This window comes from Meriones unguiculatus, chromosome 1 (assembly GCF_030254825.1).
Source record: "Meriones unguiculatus strain TT.TT164.6M chromosome 1, Bangor_MerUng_6.1, whole genome shotgun sequence".
In the NCBI taxonomy this organism is placed as follows: domain Eukaryota; kingdom Metazoa; phylum Chordata; class Mammalia; order Rodentia; family Muridae; genus Meriones; species Meriones unguiculatus.
The window spans coordinates 150,022,994-150,048,879 of record NC_083349.1 but is presented as its reverse complement, the minus strand read 5'-3'; the positions used below and the strand labels follow the sequence as shown (position 1 = coordinate 150,048,879).

Sequence of the window (25,886 nt, the reverse complement as noted above, 5' to 3'; positions counted from 1 at the left end):
ACCTTGAAAGAACAATATCCAGCTTCATATGCAATACCCGGCTTAGAAAACCATGAGGAGCAAGCCAGTAAGTAGCACCCCTCCATGGCCTCTGCATCAGCTCCTGCCTCCAGGACCCTGCCCTGTTTGAGTTCCTGCTCTGACTTCCTTCAAAGATCAACAGGGATGTGGACACATAAGCCAAATAAACCCTTCCTCTCTGAGTTACTTTTGGTCATGGTGTTAAATCACAACAGTAGAAAAGTAACCAAGATAGAAGGGAACAGAAATACTAAGCTACAAGAAAAAATAGCATGTGGAAATAGCCAGGCTGTGGCTCTATAAGTAAAAGGTAAGGCAGACAAGAACCCCACACAGAAAATTACCAGTCACCTTTGAGCTAATGGCCACAGGCTTCTAAGTAATACCATGGCTGACTCAATACCCCCAAGCCTCCCTCTGCTATTCTCCAATCTCTTCAGTCCTCCGGAGAGCCTCTTTCTACTCGTCTCATGACTAAGTGAGCATCTTCTGGCTGTCCCCAGGAGGCTCCTCTTCCTGGCCTGTTTTAACCCATCTGGAGTAGAACAGTTCCAAGAGATTTTTAATGGGAAAAGGCAGCCTGGGAGCAGTAACCAGGCAGGTGTTTCAGTAGGCGGTCGAGCCTAGGCAACGAATCAGAAGAGGGTGAGATACCGTTGTGTCCCACACAGTAAACTCTGAGCGGACACTCTGAGAACGAGCCAATTTTTGTTAACAGCCAGTGGGGGATTGCTCAGAGAGTAGGGAAGGCATGAGATGAATCATTTAAAACCACCACTCTCCATTCAATGGCAAAGCTAACCAATGTGAATTTCCCCTGGTTCGCTCTTGTACCCCTTTTTATTCATGCACACACTCTGTGAACATTTGCTGAATATTAAAAGCCGACCCCCAGAACACAAGCCACAGAAACTGAGGAGTGCTGCCGCTGGAAGCGCTGCTCCTCCAGCTTCCTTCATGCTATTTCTTTCTCCCCTCTGGCAGAGAGAAATCATAAGTCATAAACCTATTTGTGAAGCGTCTCATACATTCCAAAGATAGCATTCCGGCCAGAATACATGGAGGTCGTAACGCATGTTAAAGTATAAAGTGCATCGCATGCAGCTCGCCGGCGTTCAATGATGAGGCCGGCAGCACAGCCTCTGCAGCTGATGTACAAGGAGTCTGACTGCATTATGAAAAACAGAGCCTGTGAGAGAAACCGTGGGAAATGTTCTAGGAGAGGAAGTTGTGTGTCCTGATGAACATGAAAGGCTCAAGATACAGTTTCAAGAAAGAAAGAAAACTGGGTCTCCGTGCGGGAATCTGCTGCTTGGTAAAGGAGGACCTAAGCTTTTGCAGAGTGAGCCCTCTTGCACATGGTCAGCCTTCATATTTGTTAAACAGACCCAACAAGGTAATACTAATGTATCTCATGCCAGGAATCTTCAGGAGCGCTGCTGCAACCAAGGAAAAATGGAAAGAACTCTAAACTGATTGAGATCAAGTTGTTTTTTTTTTTATTGGAGACAATTAGGCTTTCAATATTAAATATACATATTTTTATAGTTTTAGATATATAATGTAATTTAAGAATGGGCAAGATGGCTCAGTGGGTAAAAGAGCTTGCTGCCAAGCTAGATGACCTGAGTTCAATCCCCAAGAACTACATGGTAGAAGGAGAGACTAAACTCTGACCTCCACACTCAAGCGCACACACACACACACACACACACACACACATAAATACATAAATAAATAAATTCGATTTCTTAAAAAGTTGAATGTATTGCCCCATGTCTTAACATTTGGGGCTGAGATTCACACCTGCTACAATCCTTTAATATGTAAATATATATATGGTTTCCTCTTTTTTTTTTCTGCTGTTTTGAGGCCAGCTCTAATGTACCCAAGGCTAGCCTGCTTACTGTATAACTAAGAATGGCCCTGAATTCCTGGTCTCCCCTCTCTCTATCCTGCCCATGTGCTCCCCCATACCTGGAGCTCCTGTGTGGCAGTTCAGTTGTTGCTTATTGCAAGTCTGTGAGGAAACGTGTGGCAGGTTGTATGGTTACAACTGGTTTCGAGAGGAAACAGCGGAAGCTGAAGATGGTATAGCACGGAACAATCTAGGTGAAACCCCGAACTCTGCTAAACTTCCTCTTCTTTTTTCCTTTTTTCTTCTTCTCAGCCACTTCCTCCAGGAACCCCACTCAGCTCCCCATCTGGCTCTCTGCAGATCGGGTGTTTTTCTTTATTTTGGCTTCTTACCAAGGGTTGCTTTGTCATAACCATAGGAAGTCATGTCTGTGAGCCATTTCGGAACCTCAGGGTCACAGCCCATGGGAAGGAAGTATGCACTAGGGTGCCAAGGGCTGGAGAAGCAACAATCCTAATTGTGGGGCACAAAAGACATAGTGAACCTGCCCTTGATTCTGTCTGCTAGCTGTGTCCATGGAGCTCATTTTGGCATGTAGAGAATGGCAGCAGGCATCTTCAGCAGAAGGATGGGTAGATTGTCAGGGTTTATAAGCTCCGTCTTCTGGGAGCAGGCCCCCAGCCAGAGCAGGCAGCTGGGAACATACAGACTCCAGTTCAGCCATAGAGGAGAGCTGGCACAGCTTGGTGTGCTGTCAGACCTCAGACAAATGACAGGGTGTTCAGAGCAGTGTGCCAGCTGAACCTGGGCAAAGGGTACAAGGAGGAAAACAAAGGCTGTGACTGTCCACTCAGTGAGGGCCTGAAGCCAACATCCACTCCAAGAACACATGATACAGAGTTCAAGTTCCAACATGTACAGAGGTTGATCAAAATGCACAAGGGGAAAAAAGAAACACAGAGAAAAATATTGAAAAGATAGGGAATTCAGATGAGCAAAATATAAGCCAAGAGTTCTTGTGGAAAAAAAAAAAAAAGGAATAATTAGAGAGCTTTGAATGAGACTTTTTGATAGAGTGATGACCTAGCATGGAAACAGCCCTGGGTTTATCACCCAATGCTGGAGAAAGAGGGAGGAAGAGAGGAAATGAGAGAGAGGAAAGATCAGAGTTCATGGCCAGCATGGTCTAAAAAGCAAGTTCCAAAGTTCCGAGCAAGCTGAGGACACAAAGCAAGATCTTATTTCTGAAAGGGGTGGGGGTGAGTTTGAGAGAGAGAAAAAGGAGGAAGGAAAGACAGACACTTGTTTGGACATACAAAGTTGAATATTAGAAGAAAAAAAAAAAAACAGCTACCTCCATAGGGTGAAACTGGAAGGTGGGCAGGTGCTTTCAGGCCATGATGGCTCAGGATGTAAAGCCTTTGGCTGTGGACAGCTGAGTTCAACTCCAGAGGCCAACGTGAAAGGAAGAGTGCTGACTCTGGAGGGCAGAGGTGTGCTGACACCTGCCCACCCCCCGCCCCGAGCACCACACAGACACCATGGCATGAGTACATCTGCCTCTATACATGTACGTAATGGTGAACATGGTGATGAAGATGATGGTGGTGGTGATATAAAAATTTAAAGATACTTAGGAAGGACACTGCTAGGTTTGATGTACTATGTTTTTATAAAACTATTTCTGGTAGGAATAATTTGTGCTGAAATGTGCATAGCATAAACACCACATGATTGTGGAAAAACACAACTGAATATAACCATACTTACAATATTTTTTTGAGATAGGGTTTAATTTAGTCCAGGCTCGTTTCAGGCTCACTAAGTCGCCAAAGATGTCGTTGAACTTCTGATCCTCCTGCCTCCACATCGCAAATACTGGGACTACAGGATAGCACATCCAATTTTATGTGGAGCTGTGACCAAAGCTGGGGCTTCCTGCATGCTAGGCAAGCCCTCTGCAGTCTGAACTGTACCGCCCACAGTTACTAACTTTTACTTTTCCAAGACAGGGTTTCTCTGTGTGTAGCCCTGGCTTTCCTGAACTCTCTTTGTAGTCCAGGCTAGCCTTAAACTCACAGAGAGCCGCCTGCCTCAGCCTCTCAAGTGGTGGGATTAAAGGTGTGTGCCACCACATGCAGATAGGACAAGTCTTTTAAAGTATTTTTTAAAAACATTTAATTGTGCATGTGCCTGTGTATGTGCGTGTGGTGTGTGTGTGTGTGTGTGTGTGTGTGTGTGTGTGTGTGTGTGTGTGTGTTTAACATTAGTGCAGTGCCTGAGGAGGCCAGAAGATTTCAGAATCCCTGATACTGGAATTGAGGCAGCTCTGAACCAAACCTCAGTCCTCTGGGAAAGCAATACACGCTCTCATCTACTGAGCCATCTCCAGACGAGACAGTCACAATGTTGGATAATATCTATCATCACAATACATTTCTAAAATGTGCTCATCATCGCAAATGAGCTTAATACCAAAACAAAATCAGCCTTCCCATATCCTTCCCCAGTCATCAGACTGCCTCTGTTCTACTTTCTGTCTTTATTCTGGGCTCACTAGTAAACTAGAAGGCCAGCTCCATTGGGAAGCCCAGAGGAAAGCCTGAGAGGGAGATCTCCCAGCAGAGAATGCCCGCTGACGGTGCTCTGCACAGTAGAAACTCAAGGCCAAGACTCAGAGCACACCACGAGAGAGGGCAGAGGTAACAATGCCCAAGAACGGCTTAAAGCTGTAGAGAGACCTCAGAAAACTTTGTAAGTGGTACATTGTTTGCACTTCCAAGTAATATGACCGAATAGAAGCCCTGTCAGGAACAAGTTATAGGATGTCTGATGAAGAGAGAGGACACCTAGGAACTGCAGCAGGTGTTCAGGAGAGTGATGGAAAGTCTCCAGCTGCTGACAGCAATCGGGGAGCAAATAGAGCACCCAGTAAGCATACACTGGTGTGAGCATTGAAGTCACTGCTAACCTGTCAGTGGGGAGGGAAAAGACACACTGCAGAAGGCTTAAGTGCCTTGAGTCCAATACCACCTGTTCAGTCTTGTATCTCTTCCAGTATTTCAGAGCATGCCAGCGTTGCTGACAAGCCCCCAGTGACCTGTCTCTCTAAGTGTCTAGCTGCATTGCTCGTTGACTGTACAGATCTTTTCACTATCCTGAGCAAGCTTCAACTCCTGATAAATTCTGATTTTGCTTTCTGTGCATCAAGACGGAGCCAACGCTTGATGGAAGTAGTCTGTTCCCTTACTGTAGCAAGCACGAAACACGGCTTTGTCTCATCAGTAGTTGTGATAATGCTATAGGAGAACCATGATTCAACACCAGTACACCCAGCTACAAACTCCAGACCGTTTCCTTCTCTCCAAGGCATACATCAATTAACTGGTGGCATTTGTACAGACTGCGAGGAGTGTGTTTAAGTCGAGACGCTCACAACCACCTCACGAACCTTCGATTCTCCCTGTCCTTGCCTCCTGCCAGCCGGCTTCTCCCATCAGAGACAGACTACCTATGGCAATGCAGTGTGATTCCTCAAAACGCTCCATCTCCGGTAGCACTGCCTACCAGGGTCTACCTCTGAACATCCAGGGCCCTTAGCCAACATGTGATCAACATTTTAACTAAAGAAAATCTGTTCGCCAAGGCCCATCCTTATCTTCTCCAGAGAGAGCAGTGTGATATGCTTCAGCCATGGTCCCTAAGCAGAAGTGGCCCTGAATCATTTGGGTTTAAACTGTGAGTCTGATTTTTTTCTGTTTGTTTGTTTTGATTTTGTACTGCTCAGTTTCATGGCTCTTAGGAATACATGTATAAGTTCAAATGGGCAGGAGAGAAGTGGTGGTGGGGAGATGTGGATATGCTTCAGAGGAGCTAAGTGAAGTAGAATTGGTCGTTTGTGCAGAAGACAACAGCATTCAAAGGATTACACCTGAAAATAATTGCTAACGCTTATTGAACACCCCAAGGTTCTTCGCTGTCCGCAGGATTCTTAGATTGTCTTAGATGGGGGTTCCTCTTATGAAAAGGGCACAGTTTGGGGTTCTGACCGCTGAGCCGGAGAAGCAGAGTCTTCCACATGGCTTGTGAAAACAGTTGCTAAAAAAGAAATGAGAAGACTGCAGCACGACGCTGGGGCTGCGTGACCTCAGACATGTCGCCTGACTGCCTGGCTTGCAGAAGGTCAGGCTTTGAAGCACGCTGTCTCTGAAGTCTCAAGGTCTGCCTCCCTTGTGCCCCCAGGGACACTTTGGCCCCTTGCGGCTCAGTTCCCATGTGTGTCCCATGCCTCTCCTACTCAGCCCCTGTCTTATCCTATCCGCCCCCTCCCACTGCTCTGACATCTGTTGTTCTCAGATGTCCTGATAGCCCAAGAATGTGCTTTTACACAGGAGGGTTCGTTCTCCTATGTAAGATGCGGCGCTGCATGGGAAAGCTATGTTAATAAAACAACACAGATACATTCATTCCATCACAACATTTTTCTACATGGCTCAGCAGGAAAAGGTGCCTGCTGCCAGACTTGAGGCTGTGAGCTCTATCCTCCAGAGGTGCGGGGTGGAAAAATAGAACAGACTTCTGGAAATTGTTCTCTGACTTTCATACACATTGTGGTATAAATGCATGTTCACACGTACACACATACACACACAAAATAGGTAAATAAGTAAACAAATAAAAATATAATAAATTTTATCTCAAATTACCTACTGTAAAGTAGTCATTATATTATAATTAAATGCATTTATTTAGAATGTATTTAGAACATAGAAAGGTTAAAATTGCATATAACCCCCCCAAAAAAATAACTTTTATATAAATTTGACTGAGTAGTAGGAGATTTTTGTTTGTTTGTTTTTCTAGGCAGGGTTTTTCTGTGTAGCCTGGCTGTCCTGAACTTGCTTTGTAGACAAGGCTGGCCTCAAACTCACAGATATCTTACACTTGCTTTGGCTTCCCTGAGTGCTGGGATTACAGGAGTATACCACTGTGCCCAGCTTAGAGGACTATCTCTTACTTTCTAACATTTTTATTAAATTTTTATTTTTATATTAATTACAGTTTATTTACTTTGTATCCCAACTGTAGCTCCCTCCCTCATTTCCTCCCAATCCCATCTTCCCTCTCTCATCTCCTCCCTGCCCCGCTCTAAGTCCACTGATAGGGGAGGTCCTCCTCCCCTTCCTTCTGACCCTAGCTTATCAGGTCTCATCAGGACTGGCTGCAATGTCCTCCTCTGTGTCCTAGCAAGGCTGATCCTCCCTCAGGGAGGTCAAAGAGTCAGCCACTGAGTTCATGTCAGAGACAGTCCCAGTTCCCCTTACTAGGGCACCCACTTGGAGACTGAGCTGCCATGGGCTATGTCCAAGCAGGGGTTCTAGATAATCTCTTGGTTGGAGAATCAGTCTCAGAAAAGACCCCTGTGCCCACATATATTTGGTCCTTGTGGAGCTCCTGTCCTTTCCAGGTCTTACTAACTTTCTCTTCTTTCATATGATTCCCTGCACTCTGCCCTAGGTTTGCTTATGAGCCTCAGCATCTGCTTTGATACACTGCTAGGTAGTCTTTCAGAGGCCCTCTGTGGTAGGCTCCTGTCCTGTTTCTTATTTTCTTCTACTTCCAATGTCCAATCCATCCCATTTGTTTTTCTAAGTGAGGATTGATCATCCCCGGGTCCTCCTCCTTGTTTATCTTCTTTAGGTGTACAGATCTTAGTATGTTTATCCTGTCTTATAGGTCTAGTATCCTCCTTTAAGTGAGTATATACCGTGTGTGTCTTTCTGCTTCTGGGATACCTCATTCAGAATGATCTTTTCTAGATCCCACCATTTGCCTGCAAATTTAATGATTTCCTTGTTTTTACTTGCTGAGTAGTATTCCATTGTGTAAATGTACCACAATTTCTGTATCCACTGAGGGACATCTAGGTCATTTCCGTGTTCTATTACAAAAAAGCTGATATGAACATGGTTGAGCAAATATCCTTGTTGTGTACTTGAGCATATTTTGGATATATGCCTAGGAGTGGTATAGCTGGATCTTGAGGAAGCAGTATTCCTAATTGTCTGAGAAAATGCCAGATTGATTTCCAAAGTGGTTGTACAAGTTTACATTCCCACCAGCAATGGAGGAGGGTTCCTCTTTCTCCACATCCTCTCCAGTATGTGTTCTCACTTGAGTTTTTGATCTTAGCCATTCTGATGGGTGTAAGGTGAAATCTCAGGGTCGTTTTGATTTGCATCTCCCCGATGGCTAATAGCATTGAGCGTTTCTTTAAGTATTTCTCTGCCATTCTGTATTCCTCTACAAAGAATTCTCTGTTTAGCTCCGTATCCCATTTTTTTAAATTGGATTACCTGATTTGTTGCTTTTTAACTTCTTTAGTTCTTTATATGTTCTGAATATTAGCCCTCTGTCAGATATAGAGTTAGTGAAGATCCTTTCCCAGTCTGTAGGCTGTCGTTTTGTTCTGATGACTATAACTTTTGCTTTACAGAAGCTTTTCAGTTTCATGAGGTCCCATTTATTAATTGTTGCTCTTAGAGCCTATGCTGTTGGTATTCTGTTCAGGAAATTATCTCCTGTGCCAATGAGTTCTAGGCTCTTCCCCACTCTAACCAATTTAGCATGTCTGGTTTTATGTTGAGGTCTTTGATCCACTTGGACTTCAGTTTTGTGCAGGGTGATAAACATGGATCTATTTTCATTTTTCTGCATGTAGACATCCAGTTAAACCAGCACCATTTGTTGAAGATGCTGTCTTTTTTCCAATACTATTTTAAGAAATGTGTTTAGTTGTTCGCATTCACTGTAAGAAGAAGTTTGCTTCTGAGAAGGAGTCAGAAGGTGGGGAAAAGGAGATAGAGAAAGAGAAAGTCTCACCATGTAGACTTGGCTGACCTAGAGCTAGCTGGCCTCACACCAGTAACCTCCTGCTTTTGCCTCTTCCTCTCTAATGCTAGCATTCAAGATGCGCATCATCATGCCCAGCTTTAGAGTAAGAAATTATATACACGTATGCTGGCATGTGTACACCATGCATGTATGTGAAGCAGAGAGAACAAGTAATATTTTATAAAATTGCTTCCCAAATCAACAGATCCTATTTGGCCACAGAAACCCATCCCTCACTCACTTGGTTGTGTGAAAACAAATGCTGACATTCCACAGTTATTTTACACAGTGCCTGGTATTGCTAAACTTTGTGGAGTTGAGTGCAGAATGGATCTCACTGACTACCAGAGCATTGCAGAGCTTCCCAGTCATCGTTCTGCCCAGCCTGCTCACTTCCTAATTGTCCCATAAAACTCAGTTCTAAAAAGGTTCTAATATCCCACTCTCTTTATTGCTGCCTCTTGTTAATGTAACCTCTGTGTCCAGCTGATGGTCTCTGTTGCATTCATGGGGACCAATTCTGTTCATGTCTCACGGAATCCAAGACAGCTATGGACACGTATGCCTGTGAAACTCCCCAACACTAACAAGAGAGGTGTTAGGTAAACACATGCTTTAGATGAGCCTGAAAAATGTGTTTACATACAAACTTTCTACACAATCCTGACCGATTCCCAGGGCGCAGGCTTCCTTCATCGCAGCCAGGGCTCTCTGTAGAGCCTGCCCGCTCTTGTTTTTCATCTCTCTGGACATGTGACTTGATCCCCGGGAGGCTTGTTTATTTACGTCGTGATGCATCATCCTTTTTCCCACTGCAAAGGCTGTCTCCACTCTCATGTGAATCTGGGAGAGCTGACCTGCCCCTGACCTGGAGGTCCTGAGCTGCCCCCTCCCCAGCCATCCCCCAGCCCAGCATCTGCTCTGCAGTCTCCCATTTCCTGTCTTCCATCCCTTCCTATCTTTTCGCCGAGGTCTGAAACTTCCCTACTCTTTCTCCCTACCTTGTACCTACTATTAGTAAGTGCTTTACTAGCACATATTAATTTATGCATGGGAATGGCTTTCATGGTGACATTTTTATTCACAATATAATACATTTTGATCATATTCTCCCTGGATTACTCTCTCTTGCCTCCTCCCACTCCTTATTTCCTTCCTCTTCATTACTAGTCCCCTTGAAATTTCATGCCTTTCATTGCGGGCCATTGAGTTTAATTAGGATTACTTGCAGGCTCGTGGCTGAGGGATTATTTACAGGAGTGTGAACAGCCTACAAATGGATACGTCACAAAGACCATGCCTCTCCACACCCCAGAAATACTAACTGCCTATAGGTCCTTAGTGATGGCTGGTTCTTGTGTATATTTTGGATGCCCAACGTGACATTTTGATATACTTATACATAGGAAAATGGTTGCCATCACCAAGCAAATTAAATCCATTATTTCACACAGTGAACCCTTCTTTTGTGTCTGGGATAAGAGCAGTTACAATCTACTGGAACATGTCCAGTCGATAGTCCTACGCAGTCATCTGTAAGTAGTCAGGATACAGGGAGACCACCCCTTTCTACACTGGCAGTGAGGGAAACTCTTCCAGCCTCCCAAAGCAAATGGAAAAACAGGTTTATTAAGCACCCTCCTTCCAGGGAGGGGAGCAGGAACAATGAGCAAGTCTCTCTCGCAATGCGACTCCCAGAAGCTCCCTCCACAGCCGCTTGCAAGTACTGATTCAGGGTTAATTAGTTCTGGGACCAGGTCGGAGGCGTTGTTTTGACCAGATGAGAAAGTTCACAATAAAGTAGACAATGGAGATTGCAGTCTGGTCTCTTCAGCTCTGCTCTTTCATTACAACATCACATTTGCATGTGATGAGCCATCTCCTGATTCTGCTGCCAACAACAGACTTTCAAACACTAAGAAAACAAAGAATGTGAGCTCCTCTCCTGGACCCACAGTCTCCTGCTGGTTGATTATTTATAATACTTTTGTGTATTGAAAATATAGAACTGGGCCTGATGACACATGCGTGTGACTCTAAGACTGAGGAAGCTACGGCAGAAATACCGCTGAGAGTTTGAGGTCAGCCTAGGCTATGTAGTGAGGTTTAGGATAGCCTGGGCTACAGAAGGAGACTGACTCAAAAACACAAAAACAAACCACTTCTAAAATTCTGATGACTTTCATAATTGATATTTACATATATATTTAATGTGGGAGGGTTTGGTTCTCACCTCAGATACTAGGAGTGTTTTCTATAATAAGGTAGAGAATGAACCTCATGGACTTTGGATTCGGTGCATCACAACAGTCTTCTTTCATTCATATGCTCTGGAAGTAAGAACGATCATGAGCTGCACATAGCAGTGCACACTTGCATTCCAGAACTTAGGAGGGGGAGGCAGGAAGATCAGAATTCAAGGGCATCCTCAGCTACGCGGTGAGTCTGAGGCCAGCCTGGGCTACGGGAGATGATACTTGTACAAAATGAAGTAAGTCTGTGCAGTCTAAAATACCCAAGGATGCATTTTCCGCCTAATGCTACCAAATGTTTCAGCATTTTCGAACTTTCCAAAGTGAAACTAAACTACATACCGAAGGAGACTTGCCGGATCGAATTCTTTCTAAAGCTACGTTTAACATGGTTTGTGATTTAGGAGTTGAGCAGATACAAGCAGCAGCAAGCTATGTGACCTGCGAGATTGAAACTAACTCAGTTCAAATCCTTATCTCCTGCTTTTCATCTTCTAGACCATCGTCCAGATCACCAACAGTCACTGCTGTGCAGTGGTGGCACGTGCCTTTATTCCTTTAACGCTTTTAATCCCAGCACTCGGTGGCTCTCTGTGACTTCGAGGCCAGCACACAGAGAAACCCTGTCTTGAGAAAGAGGAAAAGAAAAAAAGGTTACCAAGAGTCTAGAATTAAATTCAGGTGTGGTGATTCTATCCTCGCCTCTCACTGATATGAAACAGTTGTGCAGTGGTCAGAATCTTAAACATGGTGTCAACGTTTTTCAAATATTTTTCTCTTTGTGTGTAGAAAGGCACATATATCTGGAGGGTGCTGTGAGGCCAGGTGAGAGCACTGAGGGTTCAGCCAGGTCATCTATCTCATGAACCTCAGGGCCTGGCTGCAATGCTGGTAAGAAAAGTGGCTATGTCCAAAGCAAGGACTTCCGGGACTATCTCGTGAGTACACAGTTCTGAGTGTACCAACTGGAGTCTCACGATTGCTGCTATCAATGACAGGAAGAAGGCTCCAGAGATTGAGTTGCTATTCTTTGAAATGAGTTTTGCCCACTGATTTTATCAACTGTGAGATGAATAAGCAGACATCTACCTAGCCATGCTAGGACCACCTCTCGAAAGGGACATCACTGCCTGCCAGTGCTACCTAGACTCAGATCACATCAGCATAAACAGTCTTGCTGAAAGGAAGGTTATCTCCAATAACCACACCAACATCATAGAATAGCTGAGAATCGCTAAACCAACTCACTGCTGCCTTATCAATGCTAAAATTCATTTGTCTTCATTGAGAGTAGTTCAAGTGAATAAATAAAAAAAAAAACTTAATAAAAAGAGTAGTTCAAACTATGCAACTAATTTAATAATTTTGAATGATGGTTCTGTCTGTAGCAGTCTGTAGGAATGTGTCTATTATCTATTGGGATTTGTGTAATAAAAATCTAAGAGAACAAAATTTTGTAAGTACAAGCACTTAAGTACTCAAAATTCTAAACAACTTTACTTTAATAAAGTGATGTACTTTAGAGTATGTCCCTCAGTTGGCCACATATCTACACACAGTTTCCAGTGGTCACAAGTATCAGTGTTTTCCATAGTGTATAATTAATATCTGTAACTTACAGAGAATAAATACTTTAAATATTTGGGGAAAAAAAAGCATGTATTTGGGCTGGAAAGATGGCTCAGTGGTTAAGCACATTGGCTGCTCTTTAAGAGGACCTGGAGTTGATTCCCAGTAACTTCATGCCTGTCAACAATTGCCTGCAAATCCAGTTCCAGGGGATCTGATACTCTCTTCTGATCTTTGCAGGCACTGCATGCACATAGTACACACACATACTCAGGCGTGTGCACACACACAAAGTTCATAAATAAATACTTTAAATTAAAAATAAAAATAGTAAAACAAATGGATAAAAACCAGGAATCATTATCTATTACAAATCATTCCAAAAAAAAAAAAAAAAGATGAGTCGTCAAAAGGAGAAAAGAGACATGACAGAAACTAAGCAAATATAAATACCTTACCTGAGGGAAATGAATAGTACAAATCACTACTAATTAAAGCCAACTACCACCACAATCATGTGATGTTTCACTGGAGATGACTTCGACTAAAGCTTTAAAAAATAGTGTTATTGAGTTATGTCACCCTTTTGGAGATGTGTTTTTACTCTAATTGCATGTATGCATATGTTTCTGTGTGGAGTGTGTGCCTATGTGAGTAGGTTTGCATGGAGGCTATAAAAGGGCATTGGGTCTCCTGGATTTGAAATTGTAGGGGCTATGAGATACTGTGTGGGTACTGGGAACAGAAATTGGGTCCTCTGAAAGAAGAGTAAGCACTCTTTGCTGCAGAACCATCCCTCCAGCTCATTCTTTTTCAGTGATTCCAGTATATGCACAGAGTTATGCAAGCTTCACCACTATCTAATTTTAGAATCATCTTATTGCCCCCCATAGAAAGCCAGCATCCACTGAGAGTCACTATCAAGTCTTCCCAACTCCTGGAAACCACTAATTTATTTTTTGTCTCTGTGAATTAGCCTGTTTTGGACAGTTCATATAACATGTGGTCTTTTGTGACTAACTCATTTCATTAAGCGTAATGCTTTCAACGTTTGTCTGTGGTAAAGCACATTCTTCACTTAGCAATTCATTTTTTTCCATAGCTCTAGAACACGTATGTCAATGTTGCAGCAAAGCTGAGAGCTCCAAACTTACTCCTAAGACACTGGTATCCACGTGAAAAAAAAGGTCTAAAACTGCAGAACTCACTGGAAATTCTATTTGTAAGGAATGAACTCAAAAAAGAGATCAGATACATACTTGTAAATTTGCTTTCAAGGATGATGTTTACAATGTGGTACCCAATAAGGAGACATTTGGAGCAAGGTAGTACTTAAAGATCTAGAACATGTTGTATAACATGCTACGTCTTACGAGGGATACTGTGCTTCCATTTGAAATGATGTGGGAGCATGTTTCCTCCTAATTTAAATCTCCCTTATGTCTCTAAAGAGCGGTGCATAGTGACTCAGGAAGTAAACGGGAAGTCTCAGGAAGTCCCTGAAACTTATCAGACGCACAGTGCTCCCCTCTCCCCATGTTACATGAACAGTAAGGCCTGCTGAGCAGAACGAAGTCTCCAACCTGTTCAGCTGTTGTTCATAGAGCACTGGGATGCAGCTTTGATTAGTCAGCACACACCAACACTGTCCGTTCTTTGTCTCCATTCTTTAGTGAGTATGACAATGCCACATCGTCTCAGGAAGTCTCATACAATAAGAAACACACTACAAAACTCGTGTACCTGCATGGGGGCCGCAGGATTACCAAAGTATGAGCTATAGTCCCTTTTCTAACAGATAGTTATAGCCTTTTAAACGCTAATACAAAAGCCGACTACAGCCATCTTTTAAAAAGTAGCCATCAAACAATTCTCACAGAGGAATATTAAAAATCTTCATTAGTCACGATACAATAGCTCCTAACAAAACCAATTTAGGACACAATACATGAAATTGGATCTTATTCTTGTAAGAGCTGTGTGTGTGTGTGTTTGTGTGGTGTGTACAGACATGAACTGACATGCACCATGTGTTCCAGGCACTCTAGGAGGCCAGAAGAGGTTTCCGGAGTCCCTGGAACTGGAGTTTACAGACAGTTGGGAGTCACCTGATCTGTGTTCTCTGCAAGAGCAGCATATGCTTTTGACGGCTGAGCAATCTCGGCAGCCTCTATACTTGGTTTTTAGAAATGTATATAACTGTATCTGTAAAGAAACTGGGACAATATTATCAAGAATGTGTTTATATTCAGATTCTCTGTACTTTCTAGAACATATTTATGCTTTTAATTTTATAAGGAAAAATCAGTACTTCAACTATTTATTCAACTCTATAATTCAAAAAAAAGCACATTTTGCTTCTTTTTTTAAAACAGTGTCCTCTGTCTTTAATGGCAGTGCTTCCTAGAGAGTGTACTGGTCTCAGGGTCGTTTCCAGTTAGACTCCAAGAGCTGTACTTCAGGGTGTCACGTGGCACGGCAGAGAGAGCTTGTTTGGCTTGTGAGGATGCAACCTCTAGCCCCTTCCCCCAAATACATAAATAAAATAAATTCTTCTCAGTGAGATTAAAAAATGAAAGACTATTTTCCCCTGGGGGTTTCAAATTCACTAATACACCCTCCTCCCTAGGAGTTTGGATTTGTAGAACTCAGGACTGTTACTACACACTGACAAAATCTCATTAATTGTGTCTTATTTTTGAGTAATAGTCCCACTCCATAACTCCCCAGCCTCAGCCTCCCAAGTGCTGGGATTATAGGCCTGAGCTAGCATACTTGAGTTTCTTCTTAATCTTTCCTAAGAGAATAAGGACTCTCCAAAGCCACCCCACCCTGTGAGAAGATAAATATGTGTGCACCTCTCACTTAAGCAGACAGACTGACTGCTCTGCTGCTGTAAAAAACATGCATCCCAGAAGATGAAGAGTTCAGGAAGATCTCACCAAATATCCTAGTATATGTATATTTCAACCCTTTCTGTCAAAGCCGGGCAACAGACACCATTCCTTAACTTACAGGCTAATGTCAGCCACTGGGCACAGTTTCAAGAGAAGCAAAGTGACTCTTCTGTGTGTGAGCACTGTGTGTGTGTGTGTGTGTAGGGGGAATAGATATACTGTAAACAAAACAAAACAACAAAAAATAAACCTCTCAAAGTTATTTTCATTCCAATTATAATTAAACAGTTTTATTTTGTTTTTAAGATTTATTTGAGCAAGGAACAGTGGCACATGCCTGTAATCCCAGCACTCAGGGAGGCCGAGGCAGACGGATCACTGTGAGTTTGAGGCCAGCCTGGTCTACAAAGTGAGTCCCAGGACCACCAAGGCTACACAGGAAAAAAAAAAAAAAAGAAAAAAGATTTATTTTGTTTTTATTTTATGTGCATGAGTGCTTACATAAATGTATGTGTACTGCATATGTGTCTGGTAATGTCTATGGAGGCTAAAACGTTGCCTCAGATCCCCTGGAACTATAGTTACAGACAGCTTTGAACCACAATGTAGGTGATTAGAACCAAACGCTGGTCCTTTGGAAAAGAAGCCAGTGCTTTTATCCACTGAGTTATCGCTCAGCCCCTTGAGTTAAATAATAAACCACCAGGCGGGTGGACGATAAATTTAAATCTTAGCTGTAGCAAGGAGAATCTTTGCTTTCAAATTTAAAGCCAGCCAGGGCTACACATCAAGACCCTGTCTCAAAATAACAAAGATAAATATGTAAATAAATGGAATACAGTTCCTTCTTTTGCTAAAGCTTATACAAAGCAAGTGTTTCCCTACAGACAAAACCACGGAGAATGCATTCTGGGTGATGGAAGTCAAAAGCCACAAAAGAGGGCTTGAGCAATAAAAGCTGATGGATCAGTCCAGCAAGACGTCTCGTTGGATAAAGGCACTTGCTGCCAAGCCTGATGACCAGAGTTGATTCCAAATACCCACATGGTGGAAGGAGAAAACCAACCTCCCCAAGTTGGCACTGCTGTACACACACACACACACACACACACACACACACACACACGCAAACATACACATGTACACGCACACACAAACTTGATGTAGTTTTAAAAAGAGAGAGTTAGATAGACAGACAGATACACAGCTCAGCATTCCAGAGCAATTGTTGCTCATCAAATCAAGACCAAGGTTCAGTTCTTAGAACCCACATCAGTTGGCTCACAATCACCTCGAACTCCAGCTCCAGGGGATCTGACAGCCAGTTCTGGCCTCTGTAGTCAGCTGCACATGTAGCATACATTCATACAGAAAACACACACGCACATGCACACACACACACACACACACACACCAATAAAAATAAATATTTTAAAATTAGTTCATTGATATTTTTTTAAATAAAATAAAAAGGTGACACTGTTTCTAGAGTTAGTTTGAGTATGCTTTCTTTCTTTCTCCAACCTCATCCATTTAAAAAATACTGAGCCCTCGAAGGGCGGTGGTGGTGGTGGTGGTGGTGGTGGTGGTGGTGGTGGTGGTACACAGCTTTAATCCTAGCACCCCCAAGGCAGAGGCTGGAGGATCTCTGTAGGTTTGAGGCTGGCCTGGTGTACAGAGTAAGTTCCAGGACAACCAGGGCTACACAGAGAAAGCCTGTCTCTAAACAAAACAACAACAACGACAAAACAAAATTATAGAGCTTGCACAGTTCCATCATGAGGTAATAGTTCTTACTTCCTGTGTCCTCTGCTGCTCACAGCTCCATTTACAAGACTCCTACCTGAGATCTGAGCTTACACCATTTACAAACAAAAGTCAGGACCTGTCGCATCTGTATCAACATTACTTTAGACAGTGGCAATTATTTATAAAATCTCTGTGAATTATATCTGTTTTATTGTGATTCTTTGTGGGAGAGGGGAGGTGAGTTATTGTGATTTTGTTGTTGTTCAGGCAGCAAGTTACCAAAAGCAGATACAGAACATAAGATGTTTTTGGAGATGATACAAATGGAAAATTCAGTGGCTTTCAAGCACAGTGTTCTTGTGAACTGCCTTTCCTTCCCACTTCTTTTCTTAGCTATTAAGAAATGATGAGAACTTAGCTGAGTTGCTGGAAAGTATGAGCACTCACAAGGCATGCTGCCATGGGTGACTGTCTATCATGTGACTGTTTTGAATGCTGCAGCCAGTTTTACACTGACACAGACGTGGAGGTACTGTTTCATGCTAGGGAGCTTGTCATTCATTGAGAAATAAGGTCCATCCAGAATCCACACAAGCCAATCCACTATAGTGATAGCTGTAGGAATGCCAGGCTCAGGACTGTGAGAACTAGGAGCTAGGCCATCGGTTGTCTGTGAAGGTCAGGGGTGGCTTCCTGGAAGAGGTGATGTTTGATCTGACATGTGGAAAAATGAAAAAGATGGAAATAGTCTGAGGGCCACAATGTCAAGAAGAAGCTGTATTCCTGGGAGAAAGAACAGTATGTTTTATGGATGTTGGTTCAAAGACACAGAGGAAAAAAACAGATGGAGCTGAGAAATATTTAGAGAGTGAAATCCAGAAGAGGAAGTAACGGATTGGATAAGCATGAAAAGCAAAAATAAACTGTCAAGGATGAGTCCTAACGCCCAGCAGACAGCAGAGTTAGTGTCCATAGTGAAGTGAATGACAGCACGTGATGTCCTGAGAACACAGCATCTCTTCCGTCATCATCCTCCCAGAATCTAACAAGAAAACATCAAAAACTATAATAAAAACTTTCTTAAAAGACGACAAAGTGGAAGCCCCCTACTTCCAAATTCCAAAATACGACCAAAGCAGCAGTTTCTAAAAAGGGTGGGTGTGGGGCCAGTCCATTGCAGGAATAGGGTCGAGCTTCGTTCAACCCCAAAAATCTCCTCCCAAGAACAGTAGAAGTGGGAACCCCTGCACCGAACGTGAGCTAGCATACTGGTGACGTTAGGTAGCTACTTTGGAAAGTCCACACAGATCCCTAGATCCTACTAACCTAAAGGTCAAGAATATCATCAGACAGCACCTTGGTACTGAGAGGACCAGGCCTGACCCCCCCCCCCAAAAAAAAAAATCATTAGTCCCAGGAATTAGGCCATAGGTCACCAGTTCCAGGAACAAGACCATAAAACTCTCTACCCAAGGAATAGCCTGGAGATGACCACAAAATTAGAAAGGTACATTATCTCAGGGTGGGACATCTGTGCTGGGCAGCCCTTCTCTTGTAGTAGAACATTCTTGGCACAGGAATGCAGCCCACCAGCCACCTGGATGCAAACCAGTAAGGAGTTGACCCTTGTAACTTCCCTGGCACCCACCAGTTTGGGCTAGTTTGAACCAGTTTAGAGAGACTTAATTGCTAATCAAGCCCTAGCTAACCCTAGCCAATCATGGATGCACTCATACCCTTGCTAGAATTCCCCTACTTTCCTATAAAAAGGCCTGTGTGCCTTTCTTTGTCAAGGGCCACCATTCTGCCTGGATGGTGGCCCCAGCATGCTGGTCTTCTGCAGAATAAATATTGTTGCTTGCATGCTGCTTTAGTCTGGGGTCCTTCTTTCAGTGTCTTCCAGACCCTAACAGTGCCTAGCATTAGGAATAAAATCCTACTGTTGTTAGCAAGGCAGAGGGAATGGGAGAGGAAACTGGGGTAAAGACAAGGCCTGTCAGAGCCATGTTTGCAGTGCTAGGGCTGGCTAAAGCCCCTTCAATTCTGACCACTACAGAAAGAAAAAAGATAATAAGTATGAGAAATGAAATGTTCTGGGTGGTGGCACACACCTTTGCTCCTAGCATTCCAAAGGGAGCCAGGGACAGGAGAATCTTTGATTTCAAGGCCAGCCTGCTCTACCGAACAAGTTCCAGGACAACCAGGGCTACACAGAGAAACCCTGTGCTGAAAACAAAACAAAACAAGACAAAACAAAACGAATGATGTGGGCAACAGAAAGCCTTACAGGCTTTCCTCTACAGTGCAGAGAATTCAGAAAACGGTGCGGGGCACTTCCCACTCCAAGGAGCTAAAAATACAGTTACTACATGAAGTTTAGGGTAGCTTGATCTCAGTACATACATCCCAAATAATCCGAAGCAGAGGGATCTCTTACAGCTAGGAAGCAGAAATGGCGGCTACAGTAACTCCAGGCTCCGGAAGGTTTGGGCTCCACCTCGCGCCGGTACCACTTGAAATGTAAACAGCTGGTGACATTCCGAGGAATATGCGTTACCATATGAAAGGCTGATTGTCTCAGCTTTGTCCTGAGTTCCATCTCTTGCTCTGGGTGGACATTCCAAGCTACGGGAGAGGGGATTACTGCCCTTATGAGATACTGTGGTTTTTCTTTCCAGAAGGCCGTTCTCAGGGCACATGCTAGTAGCCTGTTCTGCCTGGCAGCAAGCGGTGTGGGCCTCTGCCATGTGGACTGACTGACAGAAAAAGTGTAACTTTTCTTTATCCACCCCCCCTTTTTTTGTGGAGGAAGGAAGATAATATCAAAGTCTGAGTATGCTTTCCCTGGAATTCTGGGCTTTCTCACTCCTAAAGTCCACGTCTCCCTTAAGGACCTCCACTGCAAGCAGCATGGCTTTCTTTTCTGTGAGGACTGTGCAGCAAAGTTACATGGCGGGTTCGCAAATCACGCCATGCAACTGGTTCCATGTGGGAGGTTTATTAAAGGAAGGGGGGGATGGGGTCACAGAGACTGTCTCTGGGCAGGGTAGGAGAGAGAGATTGGAGGTAGTGTGAGTTCTCTTACAAGGTGACCCAAAGCATGTGCAGATGGTTTCAGGTGGTCAGTAGGTGGCTTTACAGATATCTGACATACGGTTTGTCAGGTCCCCTAGGGCTGGCTGTAGAGATGCCTGCTTACAGATCCCAACATTTTCCATTATCCCTTTTCCAGGCAACTGTCAAAATTTACAGCTCCTTTATTGTTTCTTTCTTAAAGTCTAATAAAATTGTTCTTATGCTTAAAAAACAAAAACAAAAAACCATCTGTGTCTTATTTCTTTTATGTCAAAGATTAAGAACCCCCCCCACACACACACACTCAAAGTACTCCATTTCCCCAGAAGCAAAACATCCATAGATGAGTGGGTAAAGACATTTTTTTTTTTTTCCTTTTTAGCTTTTAGGAACTTTATTTTCCTTCCATCTTTTTTTCCCTTTCCTCGGGTGTCTGCAGAGTAGCTCAGGGCTACTCGGTGGTGGCTCCACCCCACTCGGTGGCCTGCCCTGAGGGAGCTGCTGACCAGTCCTCAGTGGCTGGATGGGCACACCAGTCTTCAGTAGGAAGTACTGGATGGACACAGAGGGCACCTGCACATCCTCAGACCAGTCTGCCACCTCTGGCTGAGCAGCAGTCAACTCAGGGGCTTGCGCAGTCCATTTGTCCTGGAATTCCTCCTTGGTCAAGTACTTCTCAGCAGCAGCCTACTCCTCCTCCTCAATCTCCTCTGGGTCTCTGTAGAAGTAAAGATCAGGTATAATCTCCCATGGGTGCTCATGGAAGATAGCGCCATTCATGCAGAGTACTCTCCGGGCCAGCATCCACCACATCAGACCACTGAGTGAGCTGCCTTGTTGTTGCATGGATGGCAATGTCCACATAGTGCAGAGAAGAATCTGTGTTGCACAGAGCGATGGTGGGCAGGTTGACATAAGAGGCCCCTGTGAGGGGCTGGTGGTCAGCCCTGGGACCAGTCACCATTAGAAACCGTGGCTCCCTGAAGGCTGCTTGGATCTGGTTCATGAAGGTCCCAGGTGTGAAGCAGCCAGTGTTCTGCCCAGTTCACGAACCCCAAAAGACCAGGAATAAACAGACTCCGCTGTAAATACATGAGGTTCTTTTTATTGTAAATTACAAGCTTCGGCATGGGCCCACACCCCCAAATGCCAAAGCAATGAGAGCCTATTGCCCGGTGCTTGGATTAGTAGGGTGATTTACAGATTCTGGTCCCTCCCAGCATTCCCAAGGCAGGGGCGATTCCTGCCTGGCAAGCATCTATTGGTCAAAATGCTACATTTTGAATTGATTGGCTATAGGAAGGTCCCCAGACCATTAATGACCTAGTGTCCCTCCCTAGGGGGATGGGCCAGTTTCCTAGCAATTGTAACTCTAGAGGGTGGGGAAAGAATGCAGTAAGGCAGTTCTTCCCCTCAGGGCATTACCGGACTTCTCCACCCAGCTAGTTCACGCCTTGATTAATAATAGCCGATTTTTAATCTTTTGGTCTCTCACCAGCAATTGGGAGTGGCTCCACTGGCAGCAGCAAACTTCAGCAGAGCTCACTGACCAGTGTTCCTGGAGGAGATGATGCTCACATCAGCAGGGCTCTCAATGGTGAAATAGCCAGAGCCTCAAGCAACAGTTTCTCCCAGGTCCTCTTCAGATTTATGATGTAGATTCCATCACTCATCCTTTTGTAGTTGTATTGCTCCATCTCAAAGTCAAGGTTGGTGCCCCTTAACTGGGTTCCTCAGGCAATGAATTCGAGGACATCCTTTTCCTTCATCTGCAGGACATCAATGGCTCCGGACATTATGTAAGTTTCCCTTTAAGTTGTGACAGGCATGAAGAACAACGCCATATGGACTGGTCCGTGCACATCATGAAAATTCTGATGGCCTGGCGTGGTTGGGCACATCTTTAATCCCAGCTCTCGGGAGGCAGAGGCAAGAAGATCTCTGTGAGTTCAAGGACAGCCTGGTCTACAAAATCTGTCCAAGACAGCCAAGGCTACACAGAGAAACCCTGTTGAGGGGGGAGCAGAGAAGAAATTCTGATATAAACAAAACCATCCTCAAAAATTTATATACCTCGGTGATGGTGGAGGAGGGGTGTCAAAGCTAAAACTGGGTCATGAAGGCTCCACCTGTCGGACTATTGCCCTTCTGGAGGAAAGGGTTATGGGGCTTGACTACAGAGGTGGGCTACAGAAGTGAGTATGTGTCCTACTCACTTCCATGTCCATACAATATCTACCCACCATGTTATGACTTACACACTGCAAAAAGGAACTCTAGAACACAACTCCTTCATCTTGGGCTCTCTAGCTTGAGAACCACGAACTGAGTAACATTCTATGATCTATCCCTGTTAATGATGTATTAAGTCTCAAATCCTGGGACAAATGGCTGACAAAATGGCTGATCCACTTTAACATATCAAAGTGAACCTGGACTGCAGGTTCTCTCAGCATCCTTTAGTCTCTACCTGTGACAAGGTCTCCTGGCTTGCATACCCTGCCTCCTACCTTGAACTCTCCGGCTCAGGGTGAAGAAAAAAGAGGGGAGAGCAAGAAAACAGGTGCAGCAGCCAAGAGGGCAAAGGTACAAAAGAGCAGGTAACCAAAATGGCTGGATTGTATAGGGAAGAGCAGACCTGTATAAAGAGCAGCAGGTGCTCTTTATAATCCCTGAGTCATCACTCTGACCCAATATAAAGAAATGTTTAAGCTGATGTGACGGCTGGTGTTAGCTGCCAAGTTGGCAGGATCTGGAGTCACCCAGGAGACAAGCATCTACGTCAGTTCTCAACCTGTGGGTCTTGACCCCTTAAGGAGCCTAATGATCCTTTCACAGGGGTTGCCCAAGACTATCAGAAAACAGAGATATTTACATTACCAATCATAACAGTAGCAAAATTACAGCTTGAAGTACTAACTGTATTAAAGGCATTAGGAAGGTTGAGAACCACTGAGCTAGGTGCACCAGTGAAGGATTGTATTGACCAGGTTCTTGATGTGGAAAGACCTTCTTTAACAGTGCTTGGGACTGGTCCTTGAGCAGGATCTGGGACTGTGTCAGGTGGAGAAAAGGAGCTGAGCATATTTCTTGCTCTCTGACCAGTTCTCCCAAGCTCCTGCTGCTGAGATTCCTTCAAACGCTGGACCAAATGTATCTTTCTTCCTAAATTGCTCATCAGTATGTTGTGTTACTATGTAGCACAGGCTGGCTTGGAACTCACAGGGATCATCTACCTGCCTCTGCTTCCGGGATGCTGGGATTGACACTACCTTACTATGCCCAGCAGAGAAATTTTATTTTTTGCCACAATAAAAAATATATAGCTGGTAGCAATGGCACACGCCTATAATTGCAGCACTCTGGGAGGCAGAGGCAGGCAGATCTCTGTGAGTTGAAGGCCAGCCAGGGCTACAAAGCCAGACCAGGACAGCCACAGCTACACAGAGAAACCCTGTCTTGAAAAACTAAAAAGAAGGAAGGAAGGAAGGAAGGAAGGAAGGAAGGAAGGAAGGAAGGAAGGAAGGAAGGAAGGAAGGAAGGAAGAAAGGAAGGAAGGGAACAAACAAATTTAAAACCAGCTCTTTTTCTAGAGCAATTATGGATTTTCTTAGCAATATGAAGTTTTGATGTGATCATCTTTTTCTTCACCACTGTATTTACATATGAGAAAGATTAACATACCCCTTACTGTTTGAAATATTTACTTATGGTATATATATATGTATGCAGAGCCATATATAATTAATACAAGCCCATGAAAGTCCTCCAGTGATTATTGTAAAAGGAAAGAGTGACAAAGATTTTTAAAAATTAATTGATTTAAATAAAGGCCTTCAAAAAATGTTTTTAACTTAAAAAAAAATATTGCCAGGTGTGGTGGTACATGTGATTAATTCCAGTACTCAGGAAGGCAGAGGCAGGGGAATCACAAGTTTGAGTCCAGCTTTGGATATAGAGCAAGCTCGAGGCCAATCTAGCTGTGAATCTCAAATGTACATATATAACCCTGACCCTAACCAAGCCTCCTGAGCGACATACAGCCAAAAGGGGAGGAGAACAAAGAACTGTGCGAGAGATTAGCATCTGAGGCTGGAGAGGCCTCGCCAGGCAAGCTTCATCTCTGAGAAAGGAAACCTGCCTGCTTGGTAGGAATGCTTCAGGAGGGCACTCACGCTGGGACACTGATGTTCTCATCTGTTTAGGGTTCCAACGTGGATTACATGAAATTACAGGCGTGGCCCTCTTAGCTCTAGTCATTGCTTCAAGGTGAAGTAAGCCAAGAGGTAAGCCCAGAAACCAGACTTTGATGGCCTGAGGTTAAACCTACCTCTGAGTATGCTAGCAGTGTCTCAGAAAACCTTGCTTTGTTTTCCCGGTGACTCTATTAATTAGGACTCACTCCATCTTACCAGAGTCACAAACTAAACCTTTATGATAAAACAGTTCACACCATTCGGTCTCTATGTGTAATGTTTCCATCTCGTGACTTAGAAAACTGAACATAGTACAGTCAGGGAGTTTTCCTCAAGACATATAGCTTGTAAGTATTAGAGCTTCTACTGACACAGGATTCTCCATAAAGGACATCACTGCCATACTGTGTAGCTGAATGCTGCTGACTGGGTGACTCACAGTAAGCAGAAACTTATTCACCTGAAAATCCACAAAATTGGGCTGGAGAGATGGCTTGGCCATTTAGAGTGGTTTAGACCTCTTCTCTTCCAGAGGTCCTGAGTTCAATTCCCAGCAACCATGTGGTGGCCCATAATCATCTATACTGGGTTCTGCTGCCTTCTTCTGGTATGCAGGTGCACCGGAAGATACAGCACTCATACACAAAATAAATAACTAAATCCTAAAAGAAAAAGAAAATCCACACAGTCAAGTGTTGAGGCATGTGGGCAGATCCGAGTTTCTGAACCAAGACAGTGCTTTGAGCACTTTCGCACATGTTCAAGAAAGGAAAGAGATCCAAGCTTTCCCTTTTGTAACAGTGTTAATGCCACCACGTCCTAACAGTTGTATCTGGTAGTGCTTGTTGGTGGGACCAAATACCTGACAAGAAAGAACTTAAAGAAGGAAGGATTGTTTTAGCTCACCGAGTGAGGATGTAATCTGTCAGGAAGTAGAAGGCATGACAACAGGGTAGCTCATAGATATATCACTAGGAATGTGATGCTGTTTGTTCACATGGTACAGAGATATGAATAGATATATACATACATATATGTTATATTTACATACATATAAACATATCTCACAGTGGGAAGGTTGGGTTGTAACACCTATGAACTTTCCCCAGTTATCAGCTTCCTTGAGCTTCTCCCACCCAGGTCCCAAAGCCTCCAGAAACAGCTGGAGGTCAAATGTTCAAACACATTGAGACTTTGGGGGATACTGCACACTCAAACTTCAACAATGTCTCACCACTGAACACTAGAGTGATGGCAGTTAAATGTCAACACGATACTGGGTAGTAGAGGCCACACACAATTACAATCCTAGCATTTGCCAGGAGACTTTCTCCAAATGTTAGGCCACCTCACATTTGTTTATGTATTTCTTTAT

General features: G+C 43.9%; 1 long non-coding RNA gene and 1 pseudogene across 1 annotated transcript in view; both read right to left on the bottom strand.

The window, feature by feature from the left end:
• The window catches only part of LOC132652160 (uncharacterized), a 41,959-nt gene extending 39,326 nt beyond the window's left edge, over positions 1–2,633 (bottom strand). Inside the window, exon 1 of the long non-coding RNA XR_009589640.1 lies at positions 1,999–2,633. This is a non-coding gene — a long non-coding RNA (uncharacterized LOC132652160). The remainder of the gene's footprint in view (positions 1–1,998) is intronic.
• Positions 2,634–20,766: 18,133 nt separating this feature from the next.
• LOC110552200 (small ribosomal subunit protein uS2-like) lies at positions 20,767–22,111 on the bottom strand (annotated as a pseudogene).
• Between the last annotated feature and the right edge of the window lie 3,775 nt (positions 22,112–25,886).